The 21,212-nt window shown below is 41.3% G+C and overlaps 1 long non-coding RNA gene across 1 annotated transcript in view; it reads left to right on the top strand.

Moving 5' to 3' along the window:
- The window catches only part of LOC141422482 (uncharacterized), a 53,591-nt gene extending 33,939 nt beyond the window's left edge, over positions 1-19,652 (top strand). The window contains exons 2-3 of the long non-coding RNA XR_012447055.1: positions 13,271-13,541; positions 14,253-19,652. This is a non-coding gene — a long non-coding RNA (uncharacterized lncRNA). The remainder of the gene's footprint in view (positions 1-13,270; positions 13,542-14,252) is intronic.
- The last annotated feature ends 1,560 nt before the right edge of the window (positions 19,653-21,212 follow it).

The raw sequence follows: 21,212 nt of genomic DNA, 5'->3' as shown, positions 1-21,212 counted from the left end.
TTTTTTCAATAATATTGTATTGCCAAGAGTCAGCCATATTGTTCTGTGTAGTTGCAGTTCATTTGTTTTGAGTGTCTCACAATATTTTATTATGGATTACACTAGAATTTACTTATCCATATGGAATAGTTCCAGATTCTTGCTCCCCAGAATGGTATTGCTCTGAATACATTTGTACTTCCTGGTGCATACATGTGGAAGTTTTTCTTGGGTACATACCTAGAAATGGAAAATATGGGAATTGGAGGGTATATGACTATTTAACCTTATAAAAGAATGTCAACTTCTTTTCCAATGAAGTTCCACCAGTTTCCTTTCCTACTGGCAGTCCTGTATATCTGTATTGTGTCTAACATTTCATGATGTCACGTTGCTAATTTTACCAAGCAAATGGGTAACAAAGGCATCTCATTATACATTTCCCCATAGTTCCTCAAATGTTTATTGGTCATAGGAGTTTTTTGTGAAATGATTGTTCATGTCTTCTGTCCCTTTTTTTCTATCATTTTGTTTGGCCTTTTTTTATGGATTTGTAGTACTTCTTTGATTATTTTTTATACTGATATTTTTCTTTTCAGTACACAGATTAAGTATCCCTTATCTACAATGCATGGGGTTAGAAATGTTTTGCATTGTGAATGTCTTTACATTTTGGAATATTTGCATATATATATATATATAATGAGATATCTTGGGGGTGGGAATCTAAACACAAATTTTGTGTTCCATATATACCTTATACACATACTCTGAATACAATTTTATATAATATTTTAAATAATTTTGTTCACAAAACAAAGGTTCATTCATGTTGTGGAATTTTCAACTGGTGGGTCATATCACTGTTCAAAAAGTTAGATGTTGGAGCATTTTGGGGTTCAGATTTTTGGAATTAGTGATGCTCAACCTATCTATACTGAAATATTTTTTTTCAATTTTTAATTTATCTTTTTCTGTATTGAGTGCATAAGATTACATTTTGACACCTTCTTATCCCTTTTTTTGACACCTCTTTCCGTTTAGCATCATCAACTATCTCCAAAGCAAAACTGACTCTTGACATAGTCTTCTATTAAACCTCCTAATCTATTTGCAGTTTGATTTCTATGATCTCAAGTAATATGTTAAACACATGCAAGGGTCTCAATGGTGGATGAATGTCCCTAGGTATTTGTTTAATAGAGAGATTCTGAGGCCTTCAACTGTGACTTGTCAGTGGAAGAATATTTCTGGGTAGAGAGGCCACTGTTCCTCAACTCACACCTGTTCTCATACACTACTCCATGGGCATTGAAAATACATTCAGCACTCTTATGTCTTACAGATCTCTTCTGAAATACCAGTCCCCAGGAAGCCTTCGTTTTTCTCCAAGTGGTAAAACTCTCACTTCCCGATAGTTACCAAGACAGGTTCAGTTGTCATAATGCTTTCTCTGTGTGCTGCTTTGCAATCAGAGTTTTCGCCACCCAATGGATTCATCATGGAGCAGCACATTACAGAAACGCGTATCCGTTTGCCTCTATTATTGTCATAATTGAAAGGCGGGGCTACAGTGAAATATTTGCTTCCTGCATGCATATCTGTTATCCGAAGGGCCCTTTAACCTAAATGGTGTGCTTTCTGTAATGTCTTTGCTTAATGAATGGGTCTGTGAGGGCCTCAGAGCAGTGCAATGTGGGAAGAATGCTATAATTTCTTTTTAACATGCAGGAATTCTGAATACGAGAAAATGCATGCCAAATTTTATTGCTTCTAAATCTGAATAATTGTATTTCTGGGCTGTGCATCTGGGTAGATAATAAAGCCACAAAACAATTTAATGAAACATATAAAAAATAAAATGACATTACTAAATATTATAATATGAAGAAACTATTTTTTGCATATTGTCACCTAATCTTTCAACCATATAGCAACAAATAATGCAACCATAATTGAAAGTTTTATTATCCATCTGAGTAAATTGAGCTCAAATTTACCTTGTTCTTGTTAGTTGGTGGGCAAGCCTATTGGGGTTACTGACAGGATTTCATTTTCGCAGTGGATTTTTTTTTTCTCCTTTTCTATGGAATCTAAAGTGGTCAATAAATAGCCCTGCTGCTTAATCGATTCTGATCCCAGCTCTTTAGAAAGTCACTCCTCAGCGGCCCTGTGACCCTTATCTGCTGTGTTTCAGAGTCTGCCTGCCCATGCTGAGTCTTCCTGGTCCTAAAACCCCACAAACACACCAAGGAGCCCCATATCTTTACTCTCTGGCATATGCCACATTTCCTGATTCTCCTCATAGCTCCAGAGGGGGAATGTTTTATTTACTATAAGAGAAGTTCGATTGGATTTCTGTAGTGGCAGTTGGGAGCATGTTTGGTGATGTTGGCCTGCTGAAAAGATCTCTCATTTATAAAAGATACACAAATTACTTCATGGCCTGGGGTGAGGTGGAGGTTGTATTCTAGGGGGAAACCCACTGGCACTTTGATTTTGAGTATGTGCTAGACCCACACTGCTGGAATGGAGGCCATGTGTTCTTAAGTTAGAGTATGGGGTGTGGGGAGCACCATGCCTTGAGTGAAGATGGCCTATCTTCCAGAAGAATCTGGAGGGTAGTTGAAATAGTTCTGCTGCTTTCAATAGCAATGTTAACATGTGCTTCTTATAAAATGTTCAGATATTTATCTCCCTTACCTTCCTTTTCCTTGAGTCTTGGCAAGGTGAATGAGTCTCTTTTGTTATTTTCTTGCTTTCAAGTCCACACAGTAGGCTCTTGAGATTGCCCAGCTGTGGGTTACCCAGTTGTGTGACTGAGGATGCCTCTTCACCAGGCAAACTCCAGGCAGCCCACAGCAAGGAAGCCCAGGCTCCAGCCATCACAACCCTTCTTTCTCACTGCTAGGAACCTTCTTCCCCTGTGACTGCCTGTGTTAGGGACCATGAGTTAGCAGGGGGTCCTACCATCAGGCAAGTGGCCTCTCTACAGCTTCTCTCCCATTTGGCCAATACAGCCAAACTCTCTCCTGATAGAATTCTTCTACTTTTTTCAGGGACCCTGCTCTTTTTTATACCACTTAGCATCTGTCAGGTCTACTTTAGTCCATCAGCTGTGTTTCAATAACTTTATGCCTCAACAAGAATGCACTCGGGATTTATGTGTGCTTATGTAACTGTACACAAATCCTCAACCTCTGTCCCCAAATACAAAAGAGTGTGTGTTGGTTGGGGGGCAACTTAACTTGCTGCCAGTGAGGACCACTGACCAGCCCAAATTTCCTTCATGTCTGTCCTCTGTGTCCAGAACAAATTTCCTGTGGCAGATTCCTATCAGGAAACAAGTCATTCAGCTTATTGAAGTCTTTCATCTTCAAAGATAGCCAAGTCCATCCTAAATAGATACTCCATTAGGATTAAGAACACCTCACCACCACAAACCCTATCCCCTATCAACAGCAATGTCATAGTGATATTTTGGAGAAGAAAATTTCTTCAAATGAGACTTGTAAGAAATGTGATGCTATGTGCTAAAACTTTTGGTTTCTTCCCAGATCCTGTGGAGGGAAGGAGGGTAGCTGAACAAATCCTTAATTTGCTTCAATACTTTTTGAAGAACACATGCTCCCTACTCCCCAAGTCGAGGGACATCCACCCTGTGTCTTCTCCCCAGTCTCTCTTCCCTGGTTGAATGAAGGAGATAAGATGAGGCACTCGGGATGGGAGGTGTGGATGTGTTATTGGAAGATACTGAGCTCATGGCCTTGCTCTTCCTCTGGTCAGAAGCAAGCTGTTTGCAAGATTCTGGCTCCCATCTGTTCTCCATCATGGTGTATAGAACAAGGGAACTTGGGGACTTGACTTTGGCGACGAAGGACTGACTGGATAATCTACTTGGCCACAAGGTTGGACCCATGCTGTCTGATCAGCTCTTGGCAGTGGTGAAGTTGATCTTTCATTCTCCTTTTGTTAGGCTCCCGTATCCATGTCCATCTCTTTATTTGCTCCAAGGAGGGGAGAAGGCTGTTAGTGTTACTAGAGAAGAAAATTACCCAAAATTGAAGTTTGAGAACAAAGCTGAATGATGGCTTTATTCTTTTTAGAAACATTCTTTTTCTTCAATGGCATTAAATATCTAAAAATTGTGATAAAATACATATAACATATAATTTACCATCTTAATCATGTTTAATTATACTATTCTATAGTATTAAGTACATTCACATTGTTGCACACCCAATCTCCAGAATGCTTCATTTAGAAAAACTGAAACTCTCTACCAATTAAATAACTCCCTATTCCTTCCTCCCCCCAACTCCTGGTAACCACTATTCTATGCTCTGTGTGTATTTGACTTTGCCAGGTACCTCATATAAATGGAATCACATAGTATTTGTCCTATGTGACTGGTCTATTTCACTTGCATAATGTCCACAAGGTTCATTCATAGTGTAACATGTGTCATAATTGCCTTCCTTATTTATTTATTTATTGGTGGTACTGGGGTTTGAACTCAGGGCCTCATGCTTGCTAGGCAGGCATTCTTCCACTTAAGCCACTTTGTCACCCCTGTTTTGTGTTGGATATTTTTGAGATAGGATCTCACAAACTATTTGCCTGGGCTGACTTGGAACCTCGATCCTTGTGAGTAGCTAGGATTACGGGTGTGAGTCACTGGCACCCGGCTTTCCTTCCTTTTTAATGTGCATTAACATTCTATTGCTTATCCACCTATTTATTTATTCATCTGTCAGCAGAGAGCTGGGGTGCTTCCACCTTTTGGCTGTTTTGAATAAGGCTGCTATGAACATGAGTCTACAAATGTTTCTTTGAGAAATTCTGTTGGGTATTGTGTTTTGGATATGAAATGTCCCCCAAAGGCTCATGTGTTGAAGGCTTGGTTCCCAGAGGTGGGGCTTTTGATAAGTGATTGAATCATGAAGAGGCTCTGACCTAATCAATGGTTTAATCCATTGATAGCTTCAAAATTTGGTGACATTATTGGAAGGTGGTGGAAACTAAGGGGTGAGGACTAGTTGGAGGGAAAGGTCACTTGGAGCCTTGCCCTGGAAGGGTATATCTTTTTCCCAGCCCATTCTGCTCTTTCTCTGCTTCCCAGCTGCCATGAGGTGAGCAACTTTGTTTTACCTAATGTTCTCTACCATGATGTTCAGTCTCATCTTAGGCTCAAAGTGATGGGACCAAGCAACCATGGACCTCTGAAATTGTAAGCCAAAATCAATGTTTCCTCCTTTGACTTGTGTTTCCCAGGTATTTGTCACAGCAACAGAATATTGACTAGCACAGGTATGTACCCTAAAGTAAAAAAATAAAATTGCTGGATTATATAGTGGTTCTAGTTTTATTTATTTATTTATTTTAGGAAATGCTGTACTATTTTCTATACCTGCTATACTATTAACTGCTCCCACCAACAGTGCATAAGGGTTCAAATTTCTCTACATCCTCACCAAAGCTTGTTTTCTTTTCATGGTTTTGTTTTGTATTTCCCTAATGCTTAGTGATGCAACTTTTGATGTGCTTATTGCATGTTTGTATATCTTTTTGTATCTTTTTTTTTTTTGAGGTAGGATCTTGCTAACTTTGCCCATGCTGCCCTCAAACTCTCTGCACTCCTGTTTCTACCTTCCAAGCAGACAGGATTACATTACCATGACTGTCTCCTTTGCCCATTTTAAATCAAGTTTTAAACTTTTTAATTGTAGAGGTTCTTTTTATATTCTGGACATTAACTCCTTAACAGATATGTCATTTTAAAATATTTTACCACATTCTATTGATTGTGTTCTTTAATGCATAGAAGTGTTTGATTTTGTTTAGTCTGGTTTAACAATTTTTACTTTTGTTGCTTGGGCTTGTTTTTAGATGGCATCTTTTCTCATTCCCTAAAATCTTGATATGCTAAACACACTCAGGAACCCATTGGAATATGTCCTTATAAATATATTTATATCAGAGAAAACAAGACACTTTGGGAGCATTATAGCTTATTCTCCTGCATGTACATCATTCTATTATCTATGTTTGTTTCTAATATTTTTATAGTTTTAACTTAAGATTTGCCCTTTGATTCATTTTGAGTGAATTTTCACATATATGGTATAAGGAAAGGAGAACTTTGTTCTTTTGCTGTGGTTATCCAGTTTCCCCAGAACTGTTTGTTGAAAAGATTGCCCTTTCTCCATAGAGTGGTCTTGGCATCTTTGTCAAAAATCATTGGACCACACATGTTAGTGTATGAGCTCACTATTCTAGTCTGTATTTCTGTCTTTATGCCAGCACCACACTGTTTTGATTACTGTCATTTTGTAATCAGTTTTGAAATCAGGAAGTGCAAGACCTCCAAATTTGTTCTTCTTCAAGATTGTTTTGGCTGTTTGGGGTTTCTTAAGCATCTATATGATGTTTAGAATGAATTTTTCCATATCTGTACAAAATTCTATTGAGATTTTTTTTATAGGGATCACATTAAATCTGTAGACACTAAGATGTATTTTGTTTGGTATCTTAATAATATTAAGCCTTTTTTCTTTTGCAGTACTGTGGTTTGAACTCAGGGCCTTGCATTTGCTAGGCAGGCACTGCACTATTTGAACCACACTTTCAGATATTTTTGCTTTAGTTATTTTTTGAATAGGGTCTCACCTTTATTCCTGGGCCAGTCTGGATCCTCCTATTTATGCTACATGTTGTAGTTGGGATGACAGGCATACACACCATGCTCAGCTTTTATTGATTGAGGTGGGGTCTTGTGATTTTTTTTTTTCTTTTTTGCCCAGGCTGGCTTCAAGTTGTGAGTCTTCTGATCTGTGCCTCCCAATAGCTAGGATTATAGGCATGAGTCACCTGGGCCCAGCAAGGCTTCTAATCTATGAACATGGGATGTTTTACCATTTATTTCTGTGTTCTTTAGTTTCTTTCAGCAGTATTATGTAGTTTCCAGTGTGTAAGTATTTTGTCTACTTGTTTAAATTTATTCTTATTTTTAAAAACTTTTTTGTTTTCTTATTTGCTTTTTTGACTATTCATTATCAGTATATAGAAATACACTGAGTTTTGTGTCCTCTGACTTTGCTGAATTTGTTCATATGGGTTTCCACCAATAAGATCTTTTTAAGAAATATTTTAACAAATATTTAATTTAATTTCATGTTTTTTTCTCTTTATTCATATATTCATATGTACATTGATTGTTTGGGTCATTTTTCCCCCTGCCCCCTGCCCCCTTCTACTTCACCCCCCATCCCCTTTGCTTCCAGGTAGAACCTGTTCTGTCCTTTTCTCCAGTTTTGTTGAAGAGAAGACATAAGCAATAATAAGAAAGACAGAGCATTTTTGCTAGTTGAGATAAGGATAGCTATACAGAGAGATTCCTAGCATTGCTTCCATGCACAAGTGTATTACAATGTGAATTGATTCATCTCTACCAGACCTCTTCACTATTTCCTGGTCACCTTCCCATATTGACCTCTGACGCTTTAAGGTTACTGTATTAGCTCCTCTGCAGTGGGGACATCAAACACTTTCAAGTTTTGGGTTTCCTACCTATCCCCATTCCTCCCATATGTGCTCTCCCCTTAGCATGTGACCCAAGTCCAACAATATTACTGCCTTTGCCCTAGATCTAAAGTCCACATATGAGGGAGAACATATGATTTTTGGTCTTCTGAGCCTGGCTAACCTCGATCAGGATGATGTTCTCGAGTTCCATCCACTTACTTGTGAATGATGAGAGTTCATTCTTCTTTATGGCTGAGTAAAATTCCATTGTGTATAAATACCACATTTTCTTGATTTATTCGTCAGTAGTGGGGCATCTTGGCTGTTTCCATAACTTGGCTATTGTGAATAGCACTGCAATAAATATGGGCATGCTGGTGCCTCTGGAGTAACCTGAGTCGTATTCCTCTGGGTATATTCCTAGGAGTGGGATTGCTGGATCATATGACAGATCTATGTTTAGTTTTTTAAGAAGCCTCCATATTGTTTTCCAGAGTGGTTGTACTAGCTTGCATTCCCACCAGCAATGTACGAGGGTTCCTTTTTCACCACATCCTTGCCAACACCTGTTGGTGGTGGTGCTTTTGATGATAGCTATTCTAACAGGGGTGAGGTGGAATTTTAGTGTGGTTTTGATTTGCATTTCTTTTATGGCCAGAGATGGTGAGCATTTTTTCATGTGATTTTTGGCCATTTGAATTTCTTCTTTTGAAAAAGTTCTGTTTAGTTCAGTTGCCCATTTCTTTGTTGGTTCATTGGTTTTGGGAGAGTTTAGTTTTTTGAGCTCCCTATATATTCTGGTTATCAGTCCCTTGTCTGATGTGTATCTGGCAAATGTTTTCTCCCACTGTGTGGGTGGTCTCTTCAGTTTAGAGACCATTTCTTTTGTTGTGCAGAAGCTTTTTAATTTTATGAAATCCCATTTGTCCATCTTTTCTCTTAGTTGCTGAGCTGCTGGGGTTTTATTGAGGAAGTCCTTGACTATACCTATTGCTTCCAGAGTGTTTCCTGTTCCTTCCTGTATTAACTTCAGAGTTTAAGGCCCTTGATCTATTTTGATAAAAAACCCAGAGAAAGCAATGTGGAGAGATGAACAAACAAACACAAACAGGAAACAGAACAAACAAACTGACAAACAAAAAATTTCAAGTTCAGGAACAATAGAATTTCAGTCTTAGTTTGAGTTCTGGTGTTACTCCCCCAGCATGGAATCCTGGTATTGGTATTTAAGCAGAAGCTCTGTGGTAGTCTCGCTAGGTGATTGGGCAGTGTTTTTTTTTTTTTTCCTTCTGTCTTTCAGAGGCAGTTGCTTGGTCAGCTCCTCCCTCAGTGAGGTGTGGCAGTTTAAGTTTGCATTCTGTCCTCAAGTTCAAGAGATCAGCTCTGTAGCCTACCGGCTGTCCTGCTTTGGTGTTGGGTTTTCACTGTGTTGGTTTACTGGGGGCTTGTTTCTTTGCCTCACCCCCTTCTCTGGGGCAAGTTCAGTGATCTGTCAGCTGGCCCGCTGCTGTCAGCGTGTTGTGATGGTTTGCTGATTATTTTTCAATTTTGTGGAGCTGTTTGACTTTGGATGTTGCTCACTGGCTTTGTAGATAAGCTTTGTGGACTGCTACCTGCCCTATTTCAGGCAGGAACTTATCATCTGCCCACTGTCGGCCCTTCTGCCTTTCCAGCCTTTGTTTACTAAAAGTTCACATGGAGATCAGCGCCCTGCCCTCCCCCCTTCTCCTGTGCTCTGGTGTGTGTTAGTGTTTTGTTCCCCGTTTATTGTTAAGTTTTTTGTTTTTGTTTTTGTCTTTTTTTGCAGGGAGGCAGTCAGTCTGCCCAGGGGGCTATGCTGGTTTATCCTTGGGTGGCTGGGGGAATACTGTGTGACGCTTGCTGCTCACCTGTTGGTCTGCTGAATGTCTCCCAAGCAGGTTTGGAGCAGCATCTGGAGCCAGCAGCCCTCCTGTTTTCTCAGTGTAACGTGGTGTGGAGAAGGTTTCCACAGGCTAGGGATTCAGGATGTCAAAGTTTTGATTCTTCTTGCTGCTTTATTTCTGCCAAGTGTGGCTCTAGCATCTCAGGGAGGTTTTGGAGTCTCCGAGCTCATGCTGTCTACTTCTGTGCCCTAGTTGCCATCTTAGATCTCCTTAACAAATATTTTGCAAACAAATCCCCTGTAATTTGTCCAGAGGGTTTTTTTTTTTTTTTAATTCTTTCACTCTGCCCTGAGTGTCCTTTTGTATCCATGTCTGCCTTCATTGGTGCTTTCCTTGTATCTGGTCGTGTTACTTTCCTGATTAACTCATTGTGGTGGCTCTGATGTATTCCTGGTAACCTCAGAGCAATGTCCCAGCTCCTTAGCAAGGTTCAGAAGGTCCTTTAGGTTCTGGCCCTGGCTTCAGAAGTTCTGAACTATTCTAGTTCTTTGAACCTTCTCAGCTTGCCTCAGGACCTTTGCACTGTTCTACCTGGGTCTCCTGTGTTCTACCCCTATCTCTGCATCACTGTCAGAAAGTCCTTTAACCTGGTATAACTGGGTTAGGAGACCATTGTGTATAACTTTGTGAGGCCCTAAGCTTGTCCCATGCATTTCCATACTGTTTTTTATATGTCTCCCCATATTGACTGTTGTCTTTGTGTGCAGGGGAATGTGGCTTGATCTTTAATAATCTTCAGTGCCTAATATAATTATAGGAAAGGGAGATTGTTCAGGAAGGACACAAGATGTGCAGCTCTGGAGAGGGACTATTGCACTTCCAGAGAGAAAGGGAGTAGTAAGGGTTGCTTGGGAGGTAATAGATCTCCCTTTCTGATCTTTTAAAATAAGGGCAGTTATAACTTTTTCATGTAGTCCATCCAATCAGACCAAATTATATGAAAATGATGTTTACTGGGAAACTACTATAGTCCTTTTTCTGTTGGTACTCCATGATGGAGACTGTATAAAGCAAGGAGAACCATTTATCTGCAAACTGATTAAGGCTAAACAACCTGGGGAAGAATGCAATGGACAGAGAATATAATATGCAACATAAGGAGAATGCACAGCATTCAGAGAATATAATGAATGGTAGGGCGAGAGAGCTTAGAGAACAAGTGAATGTGAAAGTGTTTTTTTCATTGCAAAGAGGCAAATCAGAACCCAATGCTGTGACATGCAGGTGCCACCAGTAAAGGTTACAAAGAGTTTGAGGCTGGTACACCAACCACAGAAGAGAAAGGAATGCTGACCCAGTCACCAGTGTCTTTTCGAACAGAATTTTCTAGGGGAAGATCAGATAGCCTTTTCTAAAACTCAAACATATCAGTCTCTCAGACATCGCAAGGAGTTAGGACCAGAGCCTTAGGGAGGAATAGGATGCTTTGCTATAGTTTATTAAGCTGCTATTGCTGGCTAGGCATTGTGTTGACATTTTGAATGACTGTCTCATTGCTTTCTCTCATGACACCTGAGGGACTTGCCCATCTAACAGAAAATACTTGAGAAGTTTCAGGTTGTAGACTTGATCCCCTTCACTGTGATACACTTCTGTAAAGAGTTACACTGATGGTATAAAACATTATAAGGATAGTTAGGGATGTAATAACCAGTTTGAGGCTTAAGGCAATTTCCAAAAAATGTTTTTTGAAACTACAGAAAATTGTTAAAATTATTTGAAGCCTCATATCTCCTTATCATTAATATTTTAAAAATCAGGTAGAAAATATTTTCTACTTCCCTGCTGTGTACAGCATGCTCTGTTCAGCACTGTGAGAGGAAGAAGGTGTGAGTCATGCTATGTCTTAGCTTTACAGATCTGGTGGTGGATATATTTTCTCACAAGATTTTAAGCTCTGAGATTGCTAGAGTTTTTGATTATTTTGTTCATGGCTCCAACTCTAGGGCCAAAAAGAGGGCCTCACATAGCAGATACTCAGTAAAGATTTGTTGAATGAATCAAACAATAAATAAAAGTCCATTCACAAGAGTCAGTTCAAAACTGTGCAAAATTACATGTATCCTGCTCCTGGATATGTTCCCTAGAACTTAAGATCCAAGGCTTCATAAGAAAAAAAATGATGATACTGGCAGTCATTGTTGGAGAATGTAAGAGGCCACCATTTACCTTTTGCTATGGTCTGAGTTTTTTAGTTGCTCCAAATTTCACATGTTGAAATCCTAACCCTTAATGTGATGGTACTAGGAGGTGGGGCTTTGGTGAGGTAGTTAGTTCATGAGGATGGAGGGCTCATGAATGGAATCAGTGCCTTTATAAATTTATATAGTTCCAAGAGAACTCATTCACTTCTTTTCACTATGTAAAGCTATAATGAGAAGGTGCCATCATCTATGAACCAAGAAGAGGACTCTCACTAGGCACAGAATCTGATAGCACCTGACCTTGGACTTTCCAGCCTCTGTAACTGTGGGGAATACATGTTTGTTGTTTGTAAGCCACCCAGTGTATTATATTTTGTTACGGTATCCTGAACCAACTAAAACACACTTCCTAGATAAGGACCTGGAATCAGTCATGGATGGACAAATGGCTTGGAGTGGGAAGGACAATTTAGGGTATAGAAGAGGCCTGAGCAAAACACCATGTGTGGGAGGATGCTGAGTGCAGATGAGCAAAAGGAGGTTTCAAGAGGGGAAGGGACTTGCCCAGGATGTGCCACTGGGGAGTAAGTGATTTAAGCCAGGTAATCCATCTCCAGAGCTATGTCTATATGAGAGGGAAGGAGACTGTGAGTCCCTGTATCAGAGACAAAGAGGAGCTGTGCAGAGTGATGGACAACCTTCCATCAATGCCTTCTGACTTACACCTATTTCCTGTCCATGGTAGTCTTCTCGTTGCTCCCTTGTCACCACTCAGGAAGTGAAGCAATATTTTCTCAGCCACTTGTAAGTAGATGAGCATCAATGAGAGAATTGCTTTGCAATTCCTAGGTGAAGAGTTGTGCACAAAGACAGAGCATTTTTCTACCAGCAAGTGGTAAAAAATAAGGAGCATCTCAAAGAATATTATCATACAACTTGATTTTTGCATAGAGAATTCAGACAAACTGCTTTTTCAGACTTAAATAATCCCAGGATGAAAGGTACTGTATAAATGCTTAGTATTATTATTATTATCCAGTGGTAGAAAAGAAGGGCATTTCAAAGAATGTTTCAGTACAATACAATTTTATTTTGCACAGAGAGTTCAAGGGAGAAAGCTTTATTTTATAGACTTAAATAATATCGTTATGGAGCTACAGTAAAATAAATAATACAGATATGGTGTTAAAATAAATAATACAGTTAGGAGGCTTAAATAAATAATGGTAGAGAGAGAAGAGAAATTAAGAGTCCTGGGAGAAGGCAGGGGAAGATGCAATTTTGAATTATAAGTGGTAGGGAATTGAGGTCCAAAGAGTCCTGAAATATTCACGATGCATCCACACTGACCAGAAAAAAAAAGACATAGGATAGTTCACAATTAAGGGCTGATCTGATCTGACAGTGTTTTCATTTTTAGTGGTATAGTTCTCCCATTGTTTCAATAATTCCAAAGGCAATATCAAACTTTTAGCTGAAAAATTTAAAAAAGTGAAGTTTACCATTTTGTAGCATTTATACAAAGCAATGTCCCTTTTCTCCCCCACTAACTCTTATTCCTTAATCTGTGTCTGTCCCTTTGTCCAGTTATGCAAACAATTATCTCATTTTCCATAAACTCTGAAGCGATCTCTTTCATTCTCATTCTCATCTTCATTTTCCTTATCAAGATTTGGTGGTTTTGATGTTTTCTTTCAGGGTCTAGATTCTCATTTTTGTACAGAGGCAGATTGGGACACTCCAGGCAGAGCAGCCAAGCCTTTTCTTCAGCATGGACTTGACCTGGATGACTGTTTAGAGCTGAGTGTCTGAGAATGAGAATGAGCCTTTAGGAAAGAGTGGGGAAAGAGGCTGCCATTTGCTGAACTGCACTGGACTGGTTTTGAGGACCACAGAAATCAAGATCCTGTGGCTGAGAGAGCTGGAGGCAGAGTGAAGAGGACCTTGGAGCCAGAGAGTTGAAGCCCAGGTGAGTCTTCATCACCTCACAGAGAAGAGGGCCTTCTGAGTCCTCCTGGCTGTGGGAAGATGAGGTAAAAAGGCAGGATATTTTCAGACCCATCCTTGGAGGACAGAGAGATTCCCAAGAAACCATCCTGATGACATTTGGTGAACCTCCTACCTGGAGGAGGGAGGGCATGCTTTTCTTCTATTAATGGGATCCAGAGCCAGAGATGAGAGGCTAAGACACAGAGTGCTAAGTCTTAGCATAAGCTGGAGGCCCTTGTGCATTATATTCAAGGCCAAAGGCTGACAAACTGGGACCTCCCTGTGCTTGAAGGACTTCACCAGGTCTTGGGACAATGGAGAGGATCCTTCTTCAGGGATCCTCCTGCAGAAACTACTTTCTCATTCTCCATCTAGATGAACCTGATGAATGCCAAGGCAGTATGGTGTTTGTAAAGAACAGCACAAGGGTAATCTCATTTTTCTGAGATGGGATGGAGTCCCCTGTTCTCAATGGCTTTGTTCTGTTCCTGTCCATGAAAGCCTAGCTTTAGGTCACAGTGTCTTTTAGTTTGACCTTGGTCTTCTTCAGTTCAGTTCCTATAATATGTTTAGATTAACTTGCTCGTATTTGCACTTACCATCCATTTTCTTTTCTTTTGAGAAGAGTGCCTCATTGGATGGACTTACTCAGGAACTAGATAATGAATGACTTTCTTCTCTGTTTCCTCAGGTCATCCAGTTCTGGACTTGGCACACAAAAGTTGTTCAGTTGAGAATTATGGATTTGAAGACAAGCAGAAAGCTGTGGCCAGGGAGAAATTTAGGGATTGCAGAGCTCCACCCCCAGGTAGCCTGTCTAAATGATGCTGTGACACCCCTCTGAGGGTGTCACAAGGTGCCCCTTGGGGTTAGATGTCTTCTTGGACAATGCTACAGAGAGGCATTACAAACAAGCCCCAAGGGCCATTGTCTCCCCAGAATCAGGAGATGATGAGCTTGAAGTGCTGTTATATAATGGAGGGGAGAAAAAAAACCACAACAAACAAAACAGAAAGGCAGGGAAAATATAAATAAAAAAGAGTACAAAGTTTTATTGTCAACTGCTGCTGTCACCTCCTGGAACTACAGTCGTATCTAAGAAATATGTGACATACTAATAGGAAGTAATTTACCCAAGGATGTTTTTGTGCCTTGAATTGCCATCCCCGCTCGGCTGCGGGAACTTTGCGAGTGTATATGCATGAGAGCCGGCTCGGTGCTTCAGAAACTTCCCAATTTGTGCGCAATGTGACTTTTATAAGGCCATTAAACTCATCCTGGGGAAAAGTGCTCTGGAAAACAATGATACATGGGATCTCAAGGAGCCAGAGATGGCAGACAGAAATGGCAAAATGATGACCGCACGCTCTTGGCTAAAGTGACTTTGAGGACTGTGGCTTCTTCAGCCACCTATAGTTTTCTTCCTTCCCTCTACCCTTTGCATTTCCACAGGGGGTTTTACCTGCACTATCTTTGATTCAGAAGTCCCTGTCACTTTTTCTAGATGTGACCCACACCTATGGGTTGACTGCAGAGCTTAGCTCTCAACCTGGAAACAACCACAGGGATCCAGAAGCCCCAGGACATTGGTGATGAAACTCCATAGCCATTAAAACGAGTTCTCTCATAGGTCAAGCCTCCAGACAAGGGAATGTATTTAACCAGTCTGTGGACCTTCAGTACTTGGAAGAAGAAGGGCCAGAGAGGCAAAGGACCAAAGAGAAGAAAGCCAAGGGGAAAGAGGATGGAGGGAGTACAAGGGAAAAGGGAATAAAGAAGAGGGTAGAAAAGTAAGAGGGTTGTAGAAATGGCAAGAGAGTGCACAGAGAGACAAAGAGAGAGAGAGGAAAAGAAAAAAGAGGGGAAGGGAGGGGGAGAGGGAGCAAGTAAGAGCAGGTGTTCAGTGGAGGCAGAGGAAGCAGGTCAGGGAGGAAAAGGAGAAGGGAAGGATCAGGAAACTGTGTTGCTTATGATTTTCCCTTCAAGTATCTTCATGTGCATTCTGTAAATGCAGGCAAGGCTATGATCAGAATATAGGAGCCATGAAATAATTTATAGACTAAAGATAAGACAGCTGACTGCCAGGGTTGGTATTGTCCATGGGGGAAGACCAGGCAGCCTGCTAAGCACCTCTTACAAATTCTTTCAGTCCTTTAAACACCTCCTTCCTCCTCCTATCACAACATCTGAAGTCCTACCACATTCCAGACTCCTTTTTCAAACTTCAGCCCCACCTCAGGTAGGGGACTGTGCAGTCTGTAGATGGCTCAGTGAACTGGTAGGATGTTCTCTTCAGTGAGCAGGGCAGCTGGAGGACCTTGAGTTTGCTTTCTGTGTAGTTTGGGGGATTAGCTGAGCAAAGAAGTCATGGTTCAGAGATGGGCATGGAAGTGAATGGGAGCAGGTGGGGGTGTGCCTTTCCAGTGTCATGGCTTGACAAAGGAACAAGTCTCTGAGTGTGGAGACACCATGAAGAGGACCCAAGTTACTGGACTGTGACTGGGCAGGCGTAGGGGAAGGAAAGGGATGAGAAACCTTTAATTTGTACTCTGGCCTGTGTATCTTCCGCTGTGTCCTAGCTTGGGAAAAAAAGAAATGAGCCCTTTATCAATTTTTAATAAATTGAAATGACAAATAATCCATTTAATAAATTATTAACTGAGAAAATTACTGAAAACTGAAATATCAAACAATCGTGAGCAAATGCTCGAAGCAGCGTGTTTATTAATAACTCATCCTGCTGCGGGAGAATTGCTGATGCTGTGGATCTGACATAGCCACTGGCTGACCCCATCAAGGCCCAGAGTGCCCGGGGACCTCAGGCTGTGGCCTCCACAGTAGTGTGCTTGGGTGCAGATGTGCACTTGGGTGCAGGTATGATGTCAAAGGCAAATACAACCTGCAGGTGGGTAGCTCACTGATAGCTCTTGTTGGGTAGGTGGTATTACCTTGATTTGGCACCTTGACAGGTACTAACTAGAATGACGTCTCCAGATTCCTTCCTCATGAAATAATCCCACAATCCTCAATTTTATTTCTTTAAATTAAGGGCTATGTCTCCCAAATAAGTATGTGTGCTTATGTATGCACATTCTCCTCAACTTACTATTGGGCTTTTCTCAGTAAACCCATCGTAAGTTTAAAATATTATAAGTAAAAAAATGTGTTTGATGTAGTACTGAACATAGCTTAGCAACACCACATACTAAAGACAGCCTATAGCCTGTCACCCCAAACTGCTGTGTTGTAGTCATGTAATGAGACAGTTTCAACCTGTCATTCAAATTCCTGTTTATTATTATCCCCATTTTACAGATAAAGAAACTAGGACACTTGGAGGTCAACATTGTGGGCGGTGTTCTCTTGTGCTTATGTGGCCGTCTGGGAGCTGTTGTATGGTGCTGTTCCCAGCATCACTAGAGAGCAGTTTTCTGCATATTGCTAGCTGGGGAAAAGATCAGAATTCAAAATTCAAAGTATAATTTCTACTGAATGCTTATTGCTTTTGCACCATTGTAAAGTAGAAACATGGTGAATGGAACCATCTTAAGTTGAGGACTCTCTGTATATAGAGATGATGCCAAAATGGTCTGCACTGAGTGAGGACCAGCTGAGCCCACTGTCCATAGCAGGCCTGATGGTCTCCAGCAGGAGGTCTGGGATATCTGGTGATGACAGAGATCAAGGGATGGTGCTGGCTGGGTGGGCCAAACCAGGCGTTGGGGATGGTTAGTCTCCTTTGACACTGATGGCACCAGATCTTCAGACCAGTCCTAGGCAGCTGTGTCTTCACAGAGTCTCCCTTTGCCTCTCTCAGAACTCTTGCTTTTACATGTGATTACACAGACTTGTCCCATGTGACTGATGTGCATGGGGAGGGGAGTTGAGAAGGCCCCTCACCAGGTTTCTGGGCATGTTTGTCTCTGCATCACCCCTGGTCTGTGATAAGAGACAGTAGACATTGTCACCCCTAAATGCTTGCTTTTTCTAGAAGCTTAACACAATCAGGCTACCTCTGTTCTCTGTAGGCTGTGGTAGCCTAGAAATACATCTTCTCTATTTCAGCCCTGCTGTGGGGCTTGGGGCCGTCAGGTCAGCTGACCTCCTGGTGTCCTAGTTCCTTTATCTGTAAAATGGGGATAATAATAAACGGTAATTTGATGACTGGGATTGAAACAGTCCCATTATATAAATACAATACTGCAGTTTGGGATGACAGGCTGTAGGCTCGAAGTTGGTACTGCAAGGGGTATTTTTAGGAAGGAGGGAAGGGGGAGAGATGAGTGGTTTATAAATGTTTGTTGCATTAAAAATGTGCTAGTTCGAATTGTGCAGAACAGAGAATCATTTGTTTCTAGAAAAATTCACTGCTATGGAAATGAATTAGTTTACATTGAATATGTGATGGTTCAGAGAAAGGGATATTAACCCAATTTGCATTTCTTTGAACTGAAATAAATTATTGCCATGTTTGCATTAGTTGGGTCAACAGGATGTGATTGGGCAGACCCCCTGTGGGGAAGGCTGGCCTTGGGCTTAGGGGTTTGCAACAGGGTCAATGTGCAAGCACCTTCCAGACCAGTACTTATTAACCTGTGGATCACTTTGGGGGTCTGACAAAGCAGTGTGCACACCTAGCACATAGACTCTTGTCTTGTAGGTTATCATGGTCCAGGGGCAAAAGCCCTCATTTTAAAGAAGGCATTGTCCATGATCTTGGTGTCTCAAGGTCATAACACAGCACAGATTGGCTGGAGCTCAATTTCTGAGACCTCTCCCATATGTGGAAAAAGAAGGTTCTGAAGAGGAGTACAGCTAAAAGCAAGTTCACATATGTGCTATGAGCTGGGAGCTTTGGACATTTTGAGCCAATAAAAGACACAGTCTCAGCTATGAGAAGAAACTATCTATACTGCCTAAAGCTACATCAGTCACCATAATTGACTTGGTAGGCTTGTATGGCAAGCCAATGGCTTCTTCCTCCCTCACTTTTCCATGATGAATTGCCTGATGAAATTGCATGTGAGCCAAATAAAGAGTGCTCTGTGAGGGCAAGGCCCTGCCTGTCCAGTTCCTCCAAATCTGGCCTTGACCTTGCCCTCATTAGGTTGGGAAGAGCAGCCTCAGTGCAGCCAGCCAGAAGGTCAGCATTGACACTGGTGACATGAGCCCTTTAGTACCTGACAAATGGAGCATTGTCAGCCCTTGGTGAACTCTGGCAGCATTGAGTGGCTATCAGGTGATTATTGTAGACAGACACCCAAAGTAAAGGTACATCCAGAAGAAATGGAAGCTACAAATATTCAGAGACATGTGTCTGGACTTTGCCGTTAGCTTGTTGGGCCCAAACAGCTTAAACTTCTCGAGTGTGGGAAAGAGAAAGCAAGATGGAGAAAATCATCTCACCTCACCATACAGGGCAGTGAAACTTCAGCTAATTAGCAGGCAGAGAATCTTATTTAGCAAGTTTACCATTTGAACTCACTTTTATTGGAAAGAAGCAACCACAGGAAAATAAGATGAGAAGCAGGGACTTAATTTAAAAATTAACTTCAGGGAAAGTCCCTTTTATATTATTCCTCTGCTTAAAACATATCAATAGTGCTTCAGTAATTTCAGGATAAAGCCCAGTTCCCTTAACTCAGTACACAGCTCATCATGCCCTACTTGACCAGTGGTACTGAGTGTTTTGCATTTCAAACCCTTGTTTCTGCTGCTCTGTTCACACAGGGTACCCTCTTCCCTCCTCACCGAGGTTGTGTCTTTTGGGCAGTTCTCTCTGGTCTCAGACAGGGCTCAAGCCTCTGTGATATTACCAATTACTTTATATTATCAATAACAGGGGAGGCTCAGAGTGACCAGCCAGCCTGCGGGCAACTCAGAGCAGAGACTATTGCCTGATTCACTGCTGTATCCCTGTAGATGTGCGACCTGCCACACAGGAGGAGCTTGGAAAACACATCTTGAATGCAAGCATCTCCTCAGTAATGATTGGAAGGGTTCAGTCTCATTGTCCTGCATCCCACCCATCCCATTGATTACTTGTACAACACAAATATGGCTTGCGTTTACTAAGCCTCTGTCACCTGTAAAGGGGGAGATCATACCGTCTACCTGACGGTTTTTCAGGAAAAAAATGAGTTAATACACATAAAAAGTAGTGTCTGACATTCATAAAATACTCAATGGTTGTTAGTTCTATTGTCTTCTGCAAGAAAGTCAAGAGTGATCAAACCCATTTCTATCCTGGAAATAAGAAATAACTTCCCTTGGTGCTTAGAATCACCATTAATAACTCATCAGTGAAAATGCTTCCAGAACACAACATTCAAGAGAGGAGTGGGCTGGTTGGGTCAGGAGAAAATGAGTCAAACCTGGGACCAAGAATCAGATTTTGGGGGGCCATTAGGACCCCACTCATGCTTCCAGTGTTATCAAATGCAGGGGCTGGATTTAGTGCATGGTAGTTGGGCAGAAATGGAGGAAACTCCTAACAGAGCCTGTGCCAATATCTGGCTAGGCATTACTTAAGTTAGGGAAAGGAATCCATGCTGGGTAAGTGGGGTAATGAATGTGCAAGTGCTTTACAAACTGCATCAGAGTCCTTAATCCCTGACTCCTTGCTTACAATGCTACACAGGTTAACCCAGAACAATGCAAATGATTTCCAGGTGCTTTGAGCAAGGAACAAGACTTGGCCTGAGAAGATAAGACTCCTGACCCCTAATGTATGAGATTATCTCAGCAGCACAGATTCACCAGGATGGTTTGCTTCTGCTTGTGTCCAACATGCTCCTAGGCCTCCTTCTCTCCCTCATAGCCATGGTAACCCATCAAATGCATAGACGTGTGAAGGTCAGCAGTTCAGCATAAGCAATGTACAGCCAGCCTGGTAGAGAGGCCAGGACACCAGATCCGTTTCCCAGGCACATATCCCTTAATGTACAGCTAAACTCAGCTTGCTTATTTGCATATTTTGCTGGGGCAGAGTAGCCTCACCTAGAGTCACATGACTGTTAACCTCTTATACCCCACCGCAGTGTGAGAATAAAACCTTAGATGATTGAATGGATAATCATCAGGATAATGTCTGGGATTCTTTAGGTGAGTTTGCTTCTTAAGCTATTGGAACCTGTCTCTATATTAGTCTGTAATAGACTAGTCATATCACTCTGTTCAATCCCCAGTACTGAAAACAAAACAAAACAAAACAAAACAAAAAACCAAAACCAAAAACAAGTCACTCACCTGCAAACTGAAGATTGCTCTTAAGCAATGATGCTTAAGTATGAAGCAAAGACCATGTTCCTTTATCTGTTTGATCACTGCTCCATACCCAGCAGGCATCACTGTTGTTGATACATAGCATAAGGTCAACCATATTTGTTCAGTGAGTGGACCATCTCATACAAATTTAAAAGCTCTCAGAAAGACAGGGCTGAGCATCATTAGCAACACCACCAACAACAGGTGTTGGTGAGGATGCGGGGGAAAAAGGAACCCTCTTACACTGTTGGTGGGAATGTAAACTAGTACAACCTCTCTGGAAAAAAAATTTGAAGGCTACTTAAAAAGCTAAACATTGATCTACCATTTGATCCAGCAATACCACTCTCGGGGATATACCCAAAAGACTGTGACACAGGTTACT

Source organism: Castor canadensis, chromosome 4 (genome assembly GCF_047511655.1).
Source record: "Castor canadensis chromosome 4, mCasCan1.hap1v2, whole genome shotgun sequence".
Taxonomy (NCBI): Eukaryota; Metazoa; Chordata; class Mammalia; order Rodentia; family Castoridae; genus Castor; species Castor canadensis.
Note: the sequence above shows the minus strand (reverse complement) of the source record. Positions and strands in the feature narration are given on the sequence as shown.